The following is a 23485-nucleotide window of genomic DNA, read 5'->3' as shown; positions in this document are numbered from 1 at the left end:
ACCCATGTCCATTGAGTCGGTGATACCACCCAACCATCTCATCCTCTGTTATCCCCTTCTCCTCCTGCCCTCAAACTTTCCCAGCATCAGGGTCTTTTCAAACGAGTCAGCGGATTCATGTCAATGTATGACAAAAACCACTACAATATTGTAAAGTAATTAGCCTCCAACTAATAAAAATAAATGAAAAAAAAAAAAGAAAGAAAAAACAGGAATGCAAAAAAAAAAAAAAAAAGTCAGCTTTTCGCATCAGGTGGCCAAAGTATTGCAGCTTCAGCTTCAACATCAGTCCTTCCAGTGAATACCCAGGACCAATCTCCTGTAGGATGGACTGGTTGGATCTCCTTGCAGTCCAAGGGACTCTCAAAATCCTTCTCCATCACTACAGCTCAAAAGCATCAATTCTTTGGCACTCAGCTTTCTTTATAGTCCAACTCTCACATCCATACATGACTACTGGCAAAACCATAACCTTGACTAGACGGAACTTTGGTGACAAAGTAATGTCTCTGCTTTTTAATATGCTATCTAGGTTGGTCATAACTTTCCTTCCAAGGAGTAAGCATCTTTTAATTTCATGGCTGCAACACTATCTGCAGTGATTTTGGAGCCCAAAATATAAAGTCAGCTACTGTTTCCACTGTTTCCCCATCTATTTGCCATGACGTGATGGGACCAGAGGCCATGATCTTAGTTTTCTGAATGTTGAGCTTTAAGTCAACTTTTCACTCTCCTCTTTCACTTTCATCAAGAGTTTCTTTAGTTCTTCTTCACTTTCTGCCATAAGGGTGGTGTCATCTGTGTATCTGAGGTTATTGATATTTCTCCCGGCAATCTTGATTCCAGCTTGTGCTTCTTCCAGCCCAGCATTTCTCACAATGTACTCTGCATATAAGTTAAATGAGCAGGGTGACAATATACAGCCTTGACGTACTCCTTTTCCTATTTGGAACCAGTCCGTTGTTCCATGTCCAGTTCTAACTGTTGCTTCCTGACCTGCATACAGGTTTCTCAAGACGCAGGTCAGGTGGTCTGGTATTCCCATCTCTTTCAGAATTTTCTACAGCTTATTGTGATCCACACAGTTAAAGGCTTTGGCAATATCCTGTAGCAGTTTTCTTGTCTATATAGCCTATTGTACTTACCATAATGTTCCCCAGGTTCATTTCATGTTCTTCTGAATGAAATTTCCTTTTAAGAAAAAAACTGTATAATATTCTATTATATATATGTGCTACATATCCTGGAGAAGGAAATGGCAACTCACTCCAGTATTCTTGCCTGGGAAATCCTACGGATAGAAGAGCCTAGCGGGCCACAGTCCATGAGTCACAAAAGAGTTGACAGGACATAGTGACTAAACACACACACACACACACACACACACACACACTCCCCATCTGATTCATCCATATATCTGACATATATGTTATTTCCATATTTTAGTTATTGTGAATGAACATGAATGCAGATATCTCTTCAGCATAATTGATTTTAATTCCTTTGGGTATATACCTAGAAGTGAAAGCAATGAATCAAAAGTAGTTCTAGTTTTAATTTTTTGAGAAATCTCCATTCTATTTTCTATAATTGCTTCGTCAGTTTACAAGACTTTCCTTTTTTCCTCATCTTTATCAACACTTGTTATTTTTGTGTTTTTGATAATTACCATATAACTCTGATATCTCACTGCTGTTTTGATTTGCATTTTCCTGATAACTAGTGACGTTTAACACTTTTTCATTTACCTTTTGGCTATTGCTGTATTGTTTTGAGAAATTTCCTTTGCCCATTTAAAAATTAGGTTATTTTTTTCCACTATTGATTTATGCAAGTTCCATTATGTATATGGGATATTAACCCCTTATCAGACATGTGGCTGCAAATATTTTCTCAATTCATTGGTTGCCTTTTCATTCTTGATTGGTTCCTTAGTTGTGTAAGTTTTTTTTTATTGTTGTTGTTGTTTGTTTGTTTGTTTTTAATGCAACCCCACTTACTTTTGCTTTAGGTGTCATGCTTAAAAAATCATTACCAAGACCAATGTCAAGATTTTTCTCTGTGTTTTCTTGGAGTAGTTTTGTTTGTTTGTTTGTTTCAGGTCTCATATTTAAGTCTAATCCATTTTGAGTTTTATTGTTTTTATACTGTGAGATAAGGATCTGATTTTTTCTTCTGCATGTGATTCTCCAGAGTACACAGCCATTACTGAAGAAACTGTCCTTTTTCTTGACACCCTTGTGAAAGTTCAGTTGACTGTATGTATGTGGGTAGCTTATTCCTGACTTGGAAATCAGGAATTGGATGGTCTACAGTTCTACTTTTTTTGCTCAAGGTAACTTGGGATATTATTAGAATTATTATTATAATTGATCTGTATGAGTTTTTGTACAAGAGCTGTTTTTCACTTTTCTCAGAGGGCTGTTTAAGTAGCCACAAAACACAGAAGGCTCCATCTTACAGTACTTTTCTTTCTCTGTACCTATGCGTTTGTAAGTGTGAACTATTAGCAGTAAAAATGAGAACATATATCTAAACACAAGAGTTCTAATTGTTTCACATCCTTTTCATTTGAAATTGTTATTTTCCTTTCAGTCATTCCAAAAAGTATGTTTTGGTACTTTATTGTGATTTTAATTTCTTGCTTCCCAGTTGCTAATTTTATTGAACACTGTTTTTCCTGCTCTTATTGACCATTTACATATCGTCTTTTGTGATATTGCTGTTTGTTCACGTCCTTTGCACATTTAAAAGCAGAGTTTTAAAAGCATATAATACATATTTAATATATATAATTTTACACATATAATTGTATATATATATAGTATATTGCATATATATGTATATATATACATATGTATGTATATATATGTATAATTGTATATATGTATATATAATTTTGCACATTTAAAAGCAGAGTTTTAAAAGCATATAATACATATTTAATATATATAATTTTACACATATAATTGTATATATATATGTGTATATGTATATATATGTATATATATATGTATATGTATAATTGTATATATATATATATATATATATATATAAAATTTTGTCCTTGCTCATGAATTGCCCTTTTATTTTTTAATATGGTGACATCAGATGGAACATGCTCAGTCGTATCTGACTCTTTGCGACCCCATGGATTGTGGCCTGCCATACTCCTCTGTCCATGGGATTCTCCAGGCAAGAATACTGGAGTGGGGTTGCCATGCCCTCCTCCAGGGAATCTTCGCATCCCAGTGTTGAACTTAAATCTCCTGTGTCACAGGCGTAATCTTTACCTACTGAGTCACCTGGATGGAGGTAGGTGGGTGCTTGATGTCCCAAGTTGCTACAATATATTATCTAAAATATCTGGTTTTCAGGACTTCCCTTGTAGTCCAGTGGTTAAGAATCTGCCTGCCAATGCAAGGGATGCAGATTCCTCTCTGGTCCATGAAGATCCCACATGCTGCAAGGCAGTTAAGCCCATGTGCCACCACTACTGAAGTCCAAGCACTCTAGAGCCAGCGTTCTGCAACTATTGGAGTCTGCTTGCCCTAGAGCTGGTGCTGTGCAACAAGAGAAACCACAGCGACAAGAAGCCTCCACACCGCAGCTAGCTCACCACAGCTAGAGAAAGTCTGTGTGCAGCAATGAAGACCTGGCATAGCTAAAAATAAATTAATAAAATAATAGAATGTCTGGCTTTCAATAAAAAATTAGGAAATGTGTCAAAAAAGTATGACCCATACAGGATGAAATACAGGCATCAGAAACTGAAAGGTTTACAATCTTGATAAAGTCCTTCTTTTCATTTTTTTCTTATTTTATGCTTATTGGATCATATCTAATGAATATTGGCCTACTCAAACATTTAGAAGTAGGTATTATTATTATATTTTTAGAGTAAGCTTTAACTTGTAGGTCTGTGAATCATTTCATGTTAATTTTGGGGTGTTTTGTTCGTCTTGTGTTGGTAGTAGCTTTTTTTTTTTCCCCCCCCTCATAGATATCCCATTGAAACAGCATAATTCGTTTAAAGTCTGTTCTTTAACCATTGAATTATCTTGACATCTTTTTAAAAAGTTAATGTGTTTGAGTTTTTTTCTGGATGTTCTATTATGTTTTTGGACTTGTGTGCATGCTCAGTTGCTTAGTGGTGTCCAACACTCTGTAACCCCATGGCCTATAGCCCACCAGGCTCTTTTGCCCACAGAATTTTCCAGGTGAGACTACTGGAGCAGATTGCCATTTCCTTCTCCAGGGGATCTTTCCAACCCAGAGACTGAACCCATGTCTCCTGTGTTTCCTGCATGGGCAGGCAGATTCTTTACCACTGAGCCACCTGAGAAACCACTTTAAGTCATGAGTGAGTGAAAGTCACTCAGTCATGTCTGACTCTTTGTGACCCTATGGATTATATAGTCCATGGATTCTCCAGACAAGAATACGGAAGTGGGTAATTGTTCCCTTCTCCAGGGGATCTTCCCAACCAAGGAACTGAACCCAGGTCTTGCAGGCAAATTCTTTACCAGTTGAACCACCAAGGAAGCCCAAAAATACTGAAGTGGGTAGCCTCTCCCTTCTCCAGCAGATTTTCCCAACCCAAGAATTGAACTGGGGTCTCCTGCATTGCAGGCAGAGTCTTTACCAGCTGAGCTACCAGGAAAATCCCATTTAAGTCATACTTGTATTTTATTTCATCTTCATATGAATAATTTGTCTCTTCACGATCATACTTTCTTGTCCTTCATCTCTACCTCCTCTGTTCCTTATTATTCTAGCTAATGCTTTGTCAATTCTATTGAAGATATCCAAAGAACCAGTTTTTTGCTTCATTGATTTTTCTATTGTTTTTCCACCTTTTGTTTCAACAATTTTTGTTCTTTTTTTTTTTATTTTTTTAAATTTTTTTATTAGTTGGAGGCTAATTACTTCACAACATTTCAGTGGGTTTTGTCATACATTGATATGAATCAGCCATAGATTTACACGTATTCCCCATCCCAATCCCCCCTCCCACCTCCCTCTCCACCCGATTCCTCTGGGTCTTCCCAGTGCACCAGGCCCGAGCACTTGTCTCATGCATCCCACCTGGGCTGGCGATCTGTTTCACCATAGATAGTATACATGCTGTTCTTTCAAAACATCCCACCCTCACCTTCTCCCACAGAGTTCAAAACTCTGTTCTGTACTTCTGTGTCTCTTTTTCTATTTTGCATATAGGGTTATCGTTACCATCTTTCTAAATTCCATATATATGTGTTAGTATGCTGTAATGTTCTTTATCTTTCTGGCTTACTTCACTCTGTATAATGGGCTCCAGTTTCATCCATCTCATTAGGACTGATTCAAATGAATTCTTTTTAACGGCTGAGTAATATTCCATGGTGTATATGTACCACAGCTTCCTTATCCATTCATCTGCTGATGGGCATCTAGGTTGTTTCCATGTCCTGGCTATTATAAACAGTGCTGCGATGAACATTGGGGTGCACGTGTCTCTCTCAGATCTGGTTTCCTCAGTGTGTATGCCCAGAAGTGGGATTGCTGGGTCATATGGCAGTTCTATTTCCAGTTTTTAAAGGAATCTCCACACTGTTTTCCATAGTGGCTGTACTAGTTTGCATTCCCACCAACAGTGTAAGAGGGTTCCCTTTTCTCCACACCCTCTCCAGCATTTATTGCTTGTAGACTTTTGGATAGCAGCCATCCTGACTGGCGTGTAATGGTACCTCATTGTGGTTTTGATTTGCATTTCTCTAATAATGAGTGATGTTGAGCATGTTTTCATGTGTTTGTTAGCCATCTGTATGTCTTTTTTGGAGAAATGTCTGTTTAGTTCTTTGGCCCATTTTTTGATTGGGTCATTTATTTTTCTGGAATTGAGCTGCAGGAGTTGCTTGTATATTTTTGAGACAATTTTTGTTCTTAATTTTATTATTTCCTATTTTTAACTTACTTTCTGCTTAATTTCCTCTTATTTTTCTACCTCTCTGAAGCAAAACCTTTGATAATTGTTTCTAGATACTATTGACTTTCTAATACAGGTATTTTATGGTTCTAATTTCTCCCTAAAGATTTTTCATGCTTCCCAGATGAATAAAAACATACAATATAAGTCTTTTGCTGTCTGACTTAATTCACTAAGCATAGTATCCATTGAATCCATCCATGTTTTTGCAAATGGTGCAATTTTATTTTTAATGGCTCAGTAGTACTCCACTATGTGTGTGTGTATGTATGCACATTTCACATTTTCTTTATCCACTAATCTGTTGATGGGTCCTTAGGCTGCTTTCATATGTTGGCTACTGTAAGTAATGCTGCAATGAACACTGGGATGCATATACTTTTTTGAATTAGTGTTTTCATTTTAGGGGGATATATACTGTGGAAAATTCTGAAATAGATAGGAATACCACACCACCTGACCTGCCTCTTGAGAAACCTGTATGCAGGTCAGGAAGCAACAGTTAGAACTAGACATGGAAAAACAGACTGGTTCCAAATAGGAAAAGGAGCATGTCAAGGCTGTATGTTGTCACCCTGCTTATTTAGCTTATATGCAGAGTACATCATGAGAAATGCTGGGCTGGATGAAGCACAAGCTGGAATCAAGATTGCTGCGAGAAATATCGATAAACTCAGATATACAGATGACACCACCCTTATGGCAGAAAGTGAAGAAGAACTAAAGAGACTCTTGATGAAAGTGAAAGAGGAGAGTGAAAAAGTTGGCTTAAAGCTCAGCATTCAGAAAACTAAGATTATGGCATCCAGTCCCATCACTTCATGGCAAATAGATGGGGAAACAGTGGAAACAATGGGTGACTTTATATTTTGGGCTCCAAAATCACTGCGAATGGTGACTGCTGCCATGAAATTAAAAGAGGCTTACTCCTTGGAAGGAAAGTTATGACCAACCTAGATAGCATATTAAAAAGCAGAGACATTACTTTGTCAACAAAGGTCCATCTAGTCAAGGCTATGGCTTTTCCAGTGGTCATGTAGGGATGTGAGAGTTGGACTAGAAAGAAAGCTGAGTGTCAAAGAACTGGTGCTTTTGAACTGTGGTGATGGAGAAGACTCTTGAGAGTCCCTTGGACTGCAAGGAGATCCAACCAGTTCATCCTAAAGGAGGTCAGTCCTGGGTGTTCATTGGAAGGACTGATATTGAAGCTGAAACTCCAATACTTTGGCCACCTGATGCGGAGAGGTGACTCATTTGAAAAGACCCTGATGCTGGGAAAGATTGAGGGTAGGAGGAGAAGGAGTTGGATGGATGGATGGCATCACTGACTCAGTGGACATAGGTTTGGGTGGACTCCGGGAGCTGGTGATGGATAGGGTGGCCTGGCGTGCTGCGGTTCATGGGGTCACAAAGAGTCAGACACGACTGAGTGACTGAACTGAACTGAGCTGAACTGATACTCAGGAGTGGTGGTGGTGTTTTACTCATGTAGTTGTGTACAACTCTTGATATCCTGTGGACTGTAGCCTGCCACATTCCTCTATCCATGGAATTCTCCAGGCAAAAATACTGGAGATATTCAGTAGAACTGCTAAATCCTATGGTAGGTCTATATTTAGTTTTTTCAGGAACATCCATATTGTTTTCCATAGTGTCTGCACCAAGCTACCAAAAAAAAAAAAAAAAAAAAAGAAAGAAAGAAAGAAACAAAACAAAACAAAACAAAAACCCTACAAATGATGTACTAAGTTTTTGTTTTCTCTACATTCTTGTCAAGTTTTGTTATTTGTGGTCTTTTGAAGGGAGCCATTCTGATAGGTGTGAGTGAAGTGCTACCTCATTGTGGGTTTGATATACATTTTCCTGATGATTAGTGAGGTTGAGCATTTTTTTCATGTGGCAGTTGGCCATCTATATGTCTTCTCAGGTCTTCTTCCCTAAAAATGTCTTTTCAGGTTGTCTGCCCATTATTTAGTTAGGTTGTTTGTTTTTTGATATTGAGTTGTTTGAGGCAGTCTAATGTGGAGTGTATGTACCAACTGGTGTCTTTTCTATTGCTTTTGGAAGTATATATTGATACAAATACTTCAGAAATAAGTTTTATCTAAACATTAACATAACCTCAATTGTTAGGTTCACCTCTTAGAGGTGTACCCAAGAAATAGTTGACACCTGTACAATTGGAATTGTGTACTAGTCCTTAGAGTAGATTGTCAATAGCATACAAAATGTGGAACCACCCGGAAATCTGTGAACCAACATCAGCTCTGAAGTACTACCATGAACACTGCCTGAAAACACAGGTTTCCCCCAAAATACTGCAGAATTCAGCACTGGTTACCTGCAGAACAAAAAGCTCCAGGGAGAAAGGGTGACCATATTTGTTGTGTAACTGGAAATAATTTATGAGGAATGTCAGAGAAGGTACCTTTTTTTAGTCACTTGAAAACAAAGTCTCAAACTTTTAATGGAAATTTATCTAGAGTTTGGATCCTGTTTTTTTAAGTTAGTAAAAATATGGCTCCCATTTATTGATTTTTTATTTTTTATTTTTTTTTTACTGTTTGTCTGTTTAATCCTTGAATCAATGAAGATGAGGAAAACAGGCTGAGGAAGCTTGAGTAAAGCTGACAGCACAGCTTAGGTTAGAGATTGAGTCCGTGCTTACCTAACAGCCACGTGGCTTTAACTAAGCTGTCTCTATTCATATTTCAGTGAATCACCTATAACTGGTTTTTCAGTTGCTCAATGCATTTTCACTCTTCTGCTTATGTAATTTCCAGCTAATTAGTAATGATAATGAAAGCTCATGTTATGCTTAAAGAGTGTTTCAAAAAGTACAGTGGATTGGAATTGGCTCATAACAGGATGGAATTACCAATGTACCGGGTGGACTCACAGAGATACTCTCTTCACTATCCAGCAATAATACATGCTGGCTCAATTCTTAAGCCTGTCAATATTCCTAATCTCTCTATTTATTTAATCTAGGCCTTGGATAATATTTTTTGGCTTCAACTTCAATATCATTTTTTTTAAAGAAAACCTTACCTGAGCATTTCACTTCCATCCTACTTGACACACAGATACACTCTTGACACACACAGATACACACACACACACACACACACACACACACACACACACACACACTTTTCTACTCTCTCTCTTTTTTTTAATGGTTGAATTCTTGCATCATGATGGCAGGAAATACTATTGAGGCTTTGAAGGCAGATTTGTATATACATTTCAGTTCTGCCACTACTCACTTCTGATCTTGGGTAAATTATCTAAACTCATACAGCTCATTTGTAAAGTGGGATAATAATAGGACCCATCACAATGTGTACCTCACATAGTGTGTTTAATATAGATAGTTTGTTGCTGTTATTTTTATTATTGAATAAAACTGCCTGGGTCATTTTAGATATTCCATAAACAGTTATTGAAAAAAAAAATGAAATGAAGATTCCAAGTTCTGACTGTAGCCTGGTGATCCCATTCCTACAGATGAATTTTATCCCTTGCTAGAAATATCATTCTCTGGTCAGAGGAACCATGGGGGGAGGGAAAGGCATTTGATTGTCATTTTGGCAAAGTCTCCCCAAATTAATTACTCTTCCCTCGAGAAAATAATACAGAGGTGAGTCACCCACTTGAATAAAACTAATGTCTCTATATGGTAAGAATTGAAGGATTTGAGAAGAACTGCAAAGGTTTTTTGGTGAGTGAACCACAAAGACAATGATCTTCTTTGTGGCTAGCCATGGTGTTTAGTGAAATGACGAGAGATGGCAGGTTGAGTCCCAAGGACCAAAATACCTGACTTTTCATTGAGTGTAGATGCTCTGAAAAAAGTTGGAAGAAATGGCTTCTAGAAGTTTCTAACCAAAAGTACTTTTAGTCCTCTGTTAGTTTTTATAATTGGATTTACTTTTTTTAGTGTTAGATACGGCTATTATGTTCTTAGGGCCTAGCAGACCAAAGTGAAGTTGCTCAGTCATGTCTGACTCCTGGCTCCTCCATCCATGGGATTTTTCCAGACAAGAGTACTGGAGTGGGTTGCCGTTTCCTTCTTCAGGGTATCTTCCCAGCCCAGGGATTGAACCCACTTTCCCCGCATTGCATTAGGCAGATGCTTTTACTGTCTGAGCCAAAACTTAAAATATTATAAACATCTATGAGTCCCAAAGAAATAGAAATGTGCTACAGCTGCTGAAATCTTTCCTCTCTCTCTAAAATCCAAATTCCTTTTAAATACAAAGTGCATGTGTCTTCTGTCCGGGCTAGTTTATTATTTGAACAAGTCAGGCCAGGATGAGAAGTCTTAGACAGGGTCTAATGCGAATTGATGTATAAGAGAAGTACAGTTCTCTTTTTAGAAATTTTACTTCAGGGTTTTCTTTTCTGGAAACACTTTGTGTTTTTTTGTTTTTTTGTTTTAATTTTTTTGCAGTAAATTAACATGTTCATGACTCTGATTACATACACCTTTGGTTAAAGAAAACCCTGATGGAATTTATTTTAAATATTATTGAGACTTCAAAGGACCGATTGTTGATAGGTCGGTAGTTTATAACCCTCAGTACTGAACTGAGCAAAAATAACTTTTTTCTGATCATTTTGCCTGTAAGAACAACTTATGAATTATTTGTCATTATCTTTTGTGTGTTGCTGATCTTAGTGGCTATGATAAAGATGTTAAAGAGTTTGGAATTCAAGTGCAGCATTTGTTGGCTATATTACAAAGCATCTGCTTCAAAATGTCTTTCTCAGATCACTCTACAGCATGTCCTTTTTCTTCTCTTTTTCCTCTTCCCTTTTTATCTTTTCCTTTCTGTGTTTTACCCTTTCACCTTTTTCCTCACCTCTCCTGTCTGTTTCTCTCCACATTTCCTGTCTCCCTCACCAAATGCTTTATAATACCAAATATTGGGAAAAAATAAATACGTCATAAGACTACATTCTATGAAGTCTTTTGTTTGTTTTTTAAAAGTTATATTCCACTTTATATTTATTATTATTATGATTATTTTGCTTTGGTCTGTATATTTTCTTTCCCTTTTAAAAAAATTAATTCATTCATTTTAATTGGAGGCTAATTACTTTACAATATTGTGGTGATTTTTGCTATACATTGATGTGAATCAGTCACAGGTGTACATGTGTCCTCCCATATACGAAGTGTTTATTTGAATAGTGAGTTAAATTTAAAGTTCTTTTCCCAGAAAACTCCACACCCAGTCATAAGTTGAAACTGGAAGGATTAAAATTTCTTATGTATTGGAATATGGCTTTAGCAAATGAGTTAATGAAACAAATAATGAAAGGAAAACCCACAAAAAGTAAAACAAATAAGCAATAATTAAATCTTTAAAGATTCTAGTAGTAGCTTGCTTCAATTTTTTAAATCTGAGACTCTTTGTTTTTGACATTTATCCGTGTTCTCCTTAACTGGTTCGTTTGCATTTTCAGAATCTTTGCCTTTTGGAGATGTTTAGAGAGAATTTTGAAGTTTTCTTTAGTGATAAATTCATGAAAGGAGTTAAATCATACAACAACAAAAATAATAATGTTTAAAATGTTGTAATCTTTATAGTAACCCTAAATACAGTCATATATAACCCTCCTCTAACAGGTGAAAAAATTGAGGAAAAGAGGGATTAAGTGAATCAATGTTATATAGTTAATAAGGTGTAAGTCCCAGATTTAAACTAAGGCTTTGGATTTTTAAGTTCCTCTTTCTTCGCTCTTTAATGTATTTATAACTTAACCTTTTTTTCTTTGTTCTCTCCCACTTTCTCTTTTCCTCTTTTTTATTTTTTTCTTTCTCTGTCTCAGTAAATGTTTACTTTTTGACCAGAGGAGGAGAAACAGTTTATGAATAGGACTGCAATTGTAACAATGCATATTTTTGCCTTCAATGGCACAGCTGTTGAGAAAAAGAGATACGAGTGTGAAACAGTGTGGCCAGGGCTATAATGGATGTTGACTGCAGCCTCTGAGATCCGGAAGAAGCACGTTTCTCAGTCTTGAGGAAGTGGAGAAGCTATCAGACAGGCAAAGTAGGAAAAGATATGGCTCATGAGGATCTTATCTTTTGAGTCTTTTTGTTTCTCACTGGTAGACATGCCCAGCCTTTCCAGGAACAGAATTCATACATCTTTGGGTATTTGTGAACGTGCCACCTATGTGGCCACATCATGGATTGGCTCTTAAAGCTTGATGTGTTTTTTTCTTTTCTGATTTTAAAAGTTACACTTTTTTTTTTTTTTTTTTGGTCACTGAAAATTAAAAACAAATTAGTAAATTATAAAGAACAAAATAAATACCACCTATAGTTTCACTTGGACTCAAAATGTGAAGCTTCAGAAATTTTCCTTTGCTGTGTTTTTAATTGTCTACTTGGTCACCTTGGCAGGCAACCTGCTCATCATGATCACCATCAGTGCCAGCACGACCCTAGGGTCCCCTGTGTACTTCTTGTCTCCTTTATCCTTTATAGACAGCTGCTGTTCTTCCTCCATGACCCCTAAGATGTTAGTTGACTCCCTTACAGTGAGAAAAACCATCTCTTTTAGGGGGTGTATGACTCAAGTCTTTGCCGAGCATCTTTTTGGTGCTGCTGAGATTATGCTTCTCATGCGATGGCCTTATGATCGTTATGTGGCCATCTGTAGACTCCTGAACTACATGACCGTCATGAGCCAGCAGATGTGTAGCCTTCTTGTGGGAGGGGCCTGGGCTGGAGCCTTTGTCCACGCAGCCATTCAGATCCTGTTTACAGTCTGGCTGCCCTTCTGTGGCCCTAATGTCATAGATCATTCCATGTGCGACTTGAACCCTTTGTTGAAACTGGTCTGCATGGACACTCATACCCTTGGTCTCTTCGTTACTGCCAACAGTGGGTTCATCTGCCTGTTGAACTTCCTCCTTTTGATGATCTCCTATGTGGTCATCTTGTGCTCCCTAAGGATCTATAGTTCATGGGGAAGACGCAAAGCCTTCTCCATCTGTGTCTCCCACATCACTGTTTTTTTTGTTTGTTTGTTTGTTTTTTTTTTTTTTTTTGCGCCCTGCATATTTGTATATATGCATCCAGTGATCACCTTTTCCACTGATAAAGCTGTGGCTGTGTTTTATATTGTGATAACACCTATGCTAAATCCTTTAGTCTACACCCTCAGAAATGCAGAGGTGAAAAAATGCTATGAAGAAGCTCTGGATCAAAAGGTGATTTCAACTGAGAAATAATCACAGCAGCATAAAATGACTTTGTCTTTTTTTTTTTTTTTTCATTTATAATATCATTACTGGAGTCTCTGTAACTATATAGAATCACTCATTAATCTAATGTTTCTGAGCATTAGGAGAGATAATGCATGATTTCTCTCCATCTGCTGTGAAGAGTAAGGCTCTGAGCTGAGTGGCCTTGTAGTATTTCTTGAGGGCTGGAGTGATTCCCAACATTCTCGGCCATTACTGACTACTGTCTCCTGCTTTCTGATTTCCATTGGCCTCATGTCCCTTAGGCTTTGGGGCTGATCCATTTATAGGTAGGATTTCTCCTAAACCTCCCTGATTGTAGGACCAAAAGGTCATTTTATTAACTTGAGATCAACAGGCAACCAGAAAATAACCAGATATCTGTGAAGAGAAGGTAGTACAGTGCAGTGATAAGAGTTGACTCAAGTCAGATTTTCTGAGTTTTCATGTTACTTGGGAAAGTTATTTAATCTTTCTGCCTCATACTTTATTTATCTGTTAACTACAGTAGCTATTGGGAGGAAACAATGGCAACCCACTCCAGTACTCTTGCCTGGAAAATCCCATGGATGGAGGAGCCTGGTAGGCTGCAGTCCATGGGGTCATGAAGAGTCGGACACGACTGAATGAATTCACTTTCACTTTTCACTTTCATGCATTGGAGAAGGAAATGGCAACCCACTCCAGTGTTCTTGCCTGGAGAATCCCAGGGACGGGGGAGCCTGGTGGGCTGCCGTCTATGGGGTCGCACAGAGTCGGACACGACTGAAGTGACTTAGCAGTAGCAGCAACAGTAGCTATAATGCCTATCTCATAGTGATATGGGGCCAGTTAAGTGGGTTTACAGATATTAAGTGCTTGAAGAGGTTTCTAGCTCATGGTAAATGTGATAAAAAATGTTTTTAAAAGGAAAAATTTATTGACTGGTGCTGACCCGCCTTCTAGCAAGGCCAGATTTGGGCTTGTGTCTCTTCTTGAACTAGCAAGAGCATCATTCCTTCCAGATCAGGACCTCCATGGATCTTACATTGGTTCCTTAGGTGAAAAAGATGCTTCCTTATATGAGCAATACTGTGTAGATAACTTTTCCCCTTGAACTAACAGAGCTTGTACTGGATTCTACCTCATTAGTTTACATAACAGAACATGTATTTCATAAACTCATGGGATTTTGTTTTAGTCTCAGTTCATATGTGCGATGAAATGGTAGTTCATTTCCTAGGTCTATTTCAAGCAATAGATGAAGACATTGTATGCAAAATATCCATGACAGTGCTTTTCGCTCAGTGGGTGCTTAACAAATGTCACTATCTTTGCCACTTCCTTCATATCCTTCTCAGTTTCCCATTTATGTCTGACTTAAAAAACAAAAAACAAACAAACACTGTATGATTTACATTTATTTTTCAACTCTACGCAGTTATTATATTAGGAGGTCATGAGGAACTTTCAAAATTCTAAGAGTAAAACCCCCTAAATTAATGCAAGAAACATGGGATTCATTTTATAAACAATTCACCTTAAAATGTGAATATTTCCAAAGTTAAAATCAGGTTCAGGAAGATCCCAACATCTGATAAACTTTGTATGACAAATTAGAAATCTGTAGTGCAATAAATAGTGATTGCAGTAAAAGCTATTGTTATTTACTATGATTTGGCTGGTGCTGCAAAAGCAAGTTTTTATTTAATCTCCATAAAAACCTTATGAAAATAGATAATGCTATTCCTGCTTTCCAGAAGAATTAACTGAAGCATGGAAAATTTAAATAATTTACCAGAGATCACAATTAGAAAACATCTGTGGTTGGACTTGAACCTATTTAATTTGGCTTCAGAACTTGCACTCTTAAAGACTACACTCTATACCATGCTAATTACACACACCGCACAGCTCATAACACTTTCTAGTGGAGGGAGATAGGCAGTAAGTAAGAAACCTATTAAAAATTGCATTCAGAGTGCAAAGTGCATAAAAAATTGAAATAACTGATGTGATAGTGACTCAGATGGCAGGGACCACCTTAGATTGTGTGTTCAAGGAAGACCCAAGAGCAAAAATTTATAGCACTTGTCTAACAACGTCCAGGATGAGAGACACTGAGGTGAAGGTCATGATTAAAACCACCCGAGAGGAATTTGTTCATATGGGAAGGAAAGTTTTATCTGACCTAGATGAGTATCATTAACTTCTTTCTAACTCAAAGATCACCAAGCAGTCTTAATGTTATGATTAATTAAATTCTACTCAAATCAGGAGGAAGTGAAACAAAACATATGTACTCAAGCAACCTCCTTCCCCAGAACTTGTGTTCATGTCTCGGCAGGGGTTCTCTTTGATGGACTCTTTAGTGTAGTCGGCCGCATAGATTTCCACATTGCCTCTTTGAGGCTTCTTTTAATTTCTGCAATTTCTGCCATGTAGAAGCATTCGTTTAGAAGAGCTGAGCTAAACTGCTCGGTAGAAAGAAAGTTTTCCGTTTAATCAAATTTACACTATAAGTAATTGGTCTTGTTCTATCAGGCTCTGCCCAATATCAACGCCTCCACTCCCCTCATACATGCATCTGTTTCAGTTCAGTTCTGTTCAGTCGCTCAGTCATGTCCGACTCTGCGATCCCATGGACTGCAGCACACTAGGCTTCCCTGTCTATCACCAACTCCCAGGGCTTAACTCAAACTCATGTCCATAGAGTCGGTGATGCCGTCCAGCCATCTCATCTTCTGTCGTACCCTTCTCCTCCTGCCTTCAATCTTTCCCAGCATCAGGATCTTTTCCAGTGAGTCACTTCTTTGCATTAGGTGGCCAAAGTACTGGAGTTTCAACTTCAGCATCTGTCCTTCCAGTGAATATTCAGGACAGATTTCCTTTAGAATGGGACTAGCTGGATCTCCTTGCAGTCCAATGGACTCTCAAGAGTCTTATCCAACACCATAATTCAAAAACATCAATTCTTCTGCTCTTAGCCTTCCTTGTAGTCCAACTCTCACATCTGTTCATGACTACTGGAAAAAACCATAGCCTTGAGTAGATGGACCTTTATTGGCAAAATAATGTCTCTGCTTTTTAATATGCATCTCTTTGAACTTGTCCTATATGATTCTTTACCTTGTTCACTAGCTCCAGCTGCAATGGCTTTGCTTTTGCCCATGAACCTTTGAGCTAAATCTCTTTATTCCCACAATACTCTTCCTCTAGCCCTCCATCTGGTTGGGTCATGGTCCCTACTTAGGCTGCAGTTCACCTGTCACCTCCTTAGAAGTATTCTTCAGCCCCCAATATAAAATCATTGTCTATCTCCCTGATTTACTCTCCATCACATCACTGTATTATGTTTTCACTGCAGCATCTTCATCATCTGATTGGTTAATGTACTTATTATCTCTCCCTTCTAATTAGTATGTAAACTCCTTGTAGTAGAGGTATTGGCTATTGTAGTCACTACTGCATTTCCAGTGCACAGAATAGACTTGGAACAGAGTAAATACTTATTAAATATTTTCCAAATAAAAGGCTGTCACTTCCAGTTACCTCTTTTGAAAAAAAAATATGGGACTTCCCTGATGGTACAATGGATAAGAATCTGCCAGCCAATGCAGCGGTCATGGGTTTGATCCCAGGTCTGGGAAGGTGCCAGAATGCTGTGGAGCAACTAAGTTCTTGTGCTACAACTACTGAGCCTGTGCTCCAGAGCCTGCAAGCCTCCACAGCTGAGCTCCCATGCTGAAACATCGAAGCTGCCATGTGCCTAGAGCGTGTGCTCTACAAGGAGAAGCTGTTGCGATGAGAAGCCTGTGCACCACAGCGATGGGTAGACCCCGCTCATCACAACTGGAGAAAGCCCGCATGCATCAATTAACACCCAGCACAGCCTAAATAAATAAAGATAAAGAGTAAATGCATTTTTAAAAGGGACACTTGTTAACTGGTTGCTTCTGAAATTGATGATGGTGACTTTTATTCTTGTTGATACATTGAAATGGAGAATTTTATATCAGATTAGTGTATCAGTCAGGATTCCTAGCTGATGATGGAATCACCATAGTGAGTTCAAGTAGAAAAGATACATGATAATTTGATTAATTCTTAGATAATCTTTGGAAGAGTTAGCCCCTGCTTGGAAGAATGTGTATTCTGCTGTTGGATGAAGTAGTCTATAAATGTCAATTTTATCCAGTCGATTGATGCTGTTGAGTTTAGCTATGCCCTTACTGATTTTATGCCTACTGGATCTGTCCATTTCTAATAGTGGATTTTTTATAGTTAGAAGTCTCAAACGCTAATTACCTTCCTAAATTGTTCCATTTTTTATTGTCTGACTTTATTATGAGAGCTTAATGTGAATGCAAGCTGAGTTTATCCTGATATTTTTTTCCATTTTATTAAATATTACATCAATGTTGCTGCTGCTGCTAAGTCACTTCAGTCGTGTCTGACTCTGTGCAACCCCATAGACAGCAGCCCACCAGGCTCCCCCATCCCTGGGATTCCCCAGGCAATACTGGAGTGGGTTGCCATTTCCTTCTCCAATGCATAAAAGTGAAAAGTGAAAGTGAAGTCACTCCGTCGTGTCCGACTCTTTGCAACCCCATGGACTGTAGCCTACGAGACACCTCAGTCCATGGGATTTTCCAGGCAAGAGTACTGGAGTAGGTTGCCATGGCCTTCTTTACATCAATAGCTCGTGGAATAAAACCTGGCAAAAAATAGATGTTAATTTTTTTTTAATAATGAACGATTAGATAGCTATTACAACTACACTGGAGATAAGATTTTTCACCTGTTCAACCTCACACTTATACGGAAATAAGTTGGTTAAATCAAAGAAAAAATAGTCTTGCTATGGCAAAGTAGAGAAAGTGCCAAACTCATTTTCACTGGTACCAAATGACAGGGCTGATATTTTATTTTCAGCTGGCAATATTTCCATAATGGTTCTGAGACTGGTTTTTTTTGTTGTTGTTGTTCCTCTTGTTACATATTCTTTACCCTAGTTATGTGATGTGATTGACTTAACCAATTTTTTTTAATATGTAGATGTTCTTTTAAGATTTGGTGGAAAATCCCATTGAATTTAATTAAACAACAATCAGTTTTGGATAAATTCCAATTGCAGGATTCCATGATTAACATCATGAGAAGGTACAAAATCATCATGACATTTGTTTGCATTAAGTAGACAATGCTGTCCTCTTAATAGCTAATGTAATGATTTCAGGAGATGCTTTAGTAGGCTTAAACTATGATATAAAAAAGACACAAGAATGCCATCTCCAAATCTAAAGGAGAACTGTTGGCCATACCAATACAATAGAATGAGACTGGTTAAACATCTGAATGGTAGTTAGTCTTTATTGATATTACTAGAAAAGAATGGATAAGATAGAAAGTTCCCTGGTAAAATAGCTACTGCTATCTTCATATGTAGACACAGGATGATATAGGATTTTTTGTTGAGTTTTTGAGAAACTTTTCTAATGGGAAACTTTTAGTTTTTCTTCTACTATGATTCTTTTGAAATGGAGCTACAATGTAGGTAACAATTTTCTGAAATACTTGGAAGATCATGGAGAAAATGGACAGACATAGGCATATGAAATCAAATATGCCTTCAAAAAATAAGAAAGATGGTAACGATAACCCTATAGGCAAGACAGAAAAAGAGACACAGATATATAGAACAGACTTTTGGACTCTATAGGAGAAGGCAAGGGTGGGATGATCTGAGAGAACAGCATCGAAACATGTATATTATAAAGTGTGAAACAGATCGGCAGTCCAGGTTGGATGCATGAGACAAATGCTTGGGGCTGGTCCACTGGGATGACCCAGAGGGATGGGATGGGGAGGGAGGTGGGAGGGGGGATCAGGATGGGGAACACATGTAAATCCATGGCTGATTCATGTCAATGTATGGCAAAACCACTACAATATTGTAAATTAATTAGCCTCCAACTAATAAAAATAATTGGGAAAAAAAATGAAGGCTGAAAAATAAATAAATAAGTTAATAAAAGCAACATTCCTTTCTAAAACAACAACAACAACAAAGAATAATACAGTTTTTTGTCCTTGACAGGTTAAGCAGATGGCCCAAAGACTTCATAAGTAAGTCAAAAATTCTCCTTCAAATTGTGAGCAAGTTTACAAAAGGTAAGACTTTAATAGTTAATAGTGGAAACCAGGCTTTGCATTTGTATAAATTTCTGTATTGCAGTACATAGGAAATCACATCACTTTAGTTTCTAAGAACTGAATTTAAAAAAAAAAACAAATAAAAACAGCTGACCATAGAGGAAATTAAATAAATCCAACTTAGACTCCAATTCCAGGTTTGCCACTTAAAATCAGGTAACTTTGGGAAAGTTAATTTGAAATTCTGAGCTTCAGCTTTTTCTTTCTTTTTTTTTTTTTAAGTATAAATTGAAGATTGTTTGGTCATTTTTAACATAAAATGTGGTGCATTAAATATAATTATATATATTTATATTTATATGTATATATGGGCTTCCCCAATGGCTCAGTGGTAAGGAATCAACCTGCAATGCAGGAGACACAGGAGACACGAGTTCAATCCCTGGATCAGGAAAATCCCCTGGAGGAGGGCATGGCAACCCTCTACAGTATTCTTGCCTGGAGAATCCCATGGACAGAGGAGCCTGGCAGGTTATAGTCCATAGGGCCACAAAGAGTTGGACATGAATAAAGTGACTGAGCACATGTGCATTATAATTCTTCATAACAAGTGAAAATTTTTATATTCTTCTAATCTTGTTATTTCTTTTCATTAAGATATTTTGGTCTATATTAATGTAAATAATTGAATAAAATATTTGTTTTCTCACCATGTTTTACATTTCAGAGGGATACAAACTTGCTGATATGCTTAAATTGAATTTCTGATATTTTGTAAAAAAATAAAAAATGAAGACTGATTATCTATGTTGGTTCAAGAACTCTGCTACATACATATATGTAGCCCACTAGATACTTAGAAAAACTCAGTTAAGTATCTATCATAATCTCATTTACAAATATGAAAATTATGACCCAGAGTGGTGATTGACACTTATTTAAAGTATTACACCTAGATTTATAAAAGTATATTTTCAGTTCAGTTCAGTTGCTCAGTCATGTCCGACTCTGTAACCCACGCCAAGCCTCCCCGTCCATCACCAACTCCTGGAGTTTACCCAAACTCATGTCCATTGAGTCAGTGATGACATCCAACCATCCCGTCCTCTGTCAGCCCCTTCTCCTCCCACCCTCAATCTTTCCCAGCATCAGGGTCTTTTCAAATGAGTCAGTTCTTCACATCAGGTGGCCAAATATTGGAGTTTCAGCTTCAGCATCAGTCCTTCCAATGAATAATCCAGACTGATTTCCTTTAGGATGGACTGGTTTGGATCTCCTTGCAGTCCAACAGACTCTCGAGAGTCTTCTCCAACACCACAGTTCAAAAGCAGAAATTCTTTGATGCTCAAGTTTCTTTATAGCCAAACTCTCTCATCCATACATGACTACTGGAGAAACCATAGCTTTGACTAGACTGACCTTTGTTGACAAAGTAATGTCTCTGCTTTTCAATAAAGTATATTTTACTGGTTTTGAAATAGCTTTCATGATAAAAATGATATATATTTTCTAAAAGAAGACTTTTAAAGACATTCGAGTTATACATATTAATGATGAAGTTTATGTAAAACCCAGTTTAATAAGGCTTTTGGCTTTCATGTCATATAAACTATGTCACTGGAGTAGAAAGAGACATTTATAATCAAATATAAGAGTTTGTTAAATGGAAACCCCAAGGAATGTTCACTATCATTGAGTAACGAGTGGAACAAGATAATCTTGGAACATAGAATGTGGCTGGTTAAGACTTATATGATATTTGTCACGAAAAGGTTAAAAAATCAAATTAAGTCAGAAGCCATCTTTTAACCTCAAGAAGTATCCTTATCTGGAAATGAAGGAGAGTTTAATGAAAAGATGCTTCCACTGTCACACTACTATTTTTGTTCTCTGATAGTATCACTCCTGGTATATGCCCTGACCATTAATTAATTAGTAGACACTTTGAGATGGCTCTGAGTTTACATTATCTGAAAAATGTGACACAATGTTAAGTACCTGGTAAATATTTGTAAATTGCATAAATAAGATTAAACTTACAATATATTATTCTACAGTATGTCCCATCATTTTAGAGGTAAAATGTTTCCAATCACTGAAATTACATTCTACAGAAGAATAAATGGAACTATAGAGATGGAAAAGCACTTTGCCTATTTGAGGGCTATCCTGAAATTAAAAGATGTTTACTCCTTGAAAGGAAACTTATGACCAACCTAGACAGCATATTAAAAAGCAGAGACATTACTTTGCCAACAAAGGTTGGTCTTGTTAAGGCTATGGTTTTTCCAGCAGTCATGTATGGATGTGAGAGTTTGACTGTAAAAAAAAAAAAGCTGAGGGCCGAAGAATTGATGCTTTTGAACTGTGGTGTTGGAGAAGACCATTGAGGGTCCCTTGGATTGCAAGGAGATCCAACCAGTTCATCCTAAAGGAGATCAGCCCTGAGTGTTCATTGCAAGGACTGATGTTGAAGCTGAAACTCCAGTACTTTGGCCACCTGATGTGAAGAGCTGACTCATTGGAAAAGACCCTGATGCTGGGAAAGATCGTGGGCAGACAGAGGAGACAGAGGATGAGATGGTTGGATGGCGTCATCGACTCAGTGAGTTTGGGTAGACTCCGGGAGTTGGTGATGGACAGGGAGGCCTGGTGTGCTGCAATCCATGGGGTTGCAAAGAGTTGGACACTACTGAGTGACTGAACTGACCTGAACTGATAAGGTCTTGGGCAGAGTGAACATGGAGAGTTGTAAGACATGAGCTTGGGGAGGCATTATCTGGGGCAGTGATTGTTGTGACTTTAATATGTCTGAGGACACAATTATGGTTCCTTTGTGTCCTCTTAAAATGTATATGTTGTCATCCTAATCTTTAAAGCTAGAGAATGTGAGTTTATCTGAAAATAGGTTCTTTACAGAAGTAATTTATTTAAAATAAGGTCTCTAGGGCGAACCTTAATGCAACAAGACTAGTTTTCTTATTAAAAGGGAAATTCAGATACAGATAGGCTTACATGGAGAACACCATGTGAACTTAAATCTGGTCATCTTTAAGCCAAGGAAAAAAGCAGGGAACAAGTCCTTTTCTCACAGTCTTTAGAAGTAGCCAATACTGTTGACACTTGATTTAGAATTCTAGCATCCAGAATGGTGTAATGATAAGTTTCCATTTTTTAATTCCACCCAATTTTTGTTACTTTGTTATAAAAGCTCTAGCAAACTGGTAAAGACATTGATACAAAGAAGTATTATACTAACTACCAAAAAATGTGCAAGTGGCTTTGGGATTGGGTAGTGGGTAGATGCTGAAAGAGTTTTGTGCTGCCTGACAGAAAAATCCTAAATTGCCTTTAAGAGACAATTGGTAGAAATATGAACAATAAAAGGTGATCTCAGTGTTCCCAGAAGAGAACAAAGAGGGCTGTAGAGAAAGCATCTACCATCTGAGAGAAACCAGAAATTATTTAACATTGCTAGAAATATGATGTTAAGTTTGAAGTCTCAAATGAAATGCTGCTGCTGCTGCTAGGTCACATCAGTCGTGTCTGACTCTGTGCAACCCCATGAATGGCAGCCCACCAGGCTCCTCTGTCCCTGGGATTCTCCAGGCAAGAATGCTGGTGTGGGTTGCCATGTCCTTCTCCAATGCATGAAAGTGAAAACTGAAAGTGAAGTTGCTCAGTCATGTCTGACGCCTCAAGACCCCATGGACTGTAGCCCACCAGGCTTCTCTGTCCATGGGATTTTCCAGGCAAGAGTACTGGAGTGGGTTGGCATTACTTTCTCCCAAACGAAATGAAGGACATCTTACTGGAAGCTGGAAGAAAGCCAATTATTGTTCTGAATAAGCAGATCTAACATTGAAAAAGCAAGAGAGTTCCAGGAAAACATCTATTTCTGCTTTATAGACTATGCCAAAGCCTTTTACTGTGTGGATCACAATAAACTGTGGAAAATTCTGAAAGAGATGGGAATACCAGACCACCTGACCTGCCTCTTGAGAAACCTGCATGCAGGTCAAGAAGCAACAGTTAGAACTGGACATGGAACAACAGACTAGTTCCAAATAGGAAAAGGAGTACATCAGGGCTGTATATTGTCACCCTGCTTATTTA

General features: G+C 37.7%; 1 pseudogene; it reads left to right on the top strand.

Moving 5' to 3' along the window:
* Positions 1-13205, top strand: part of LOC133046204 (olfactory receptor 4C45-like) — a 57600-nt pseudogene extending 44395 nt beyond the window's left edge.
* The last annotated feature ends 10280 nt before the right edge of the window (positions 13206-23485 follow it).

This window comes from Dama dama, chromosome 24, assembly GCF_033118175.1.
Source record: "Dama dama isolate Ldn47 chromosome 24, ASM3311817v1, whole genome shotgun sequence".
Classification (NCBI taxonomy): Eukaryota; Metazoa; Chordata; class Mammalia; order Artiodactyla; family Cervidae; genus Dama; species Dama dama.
Note: the sequence above shows the minus strand (reverse complement) of the source record. Positions and strands in the feature narration are given on the sequence as shown.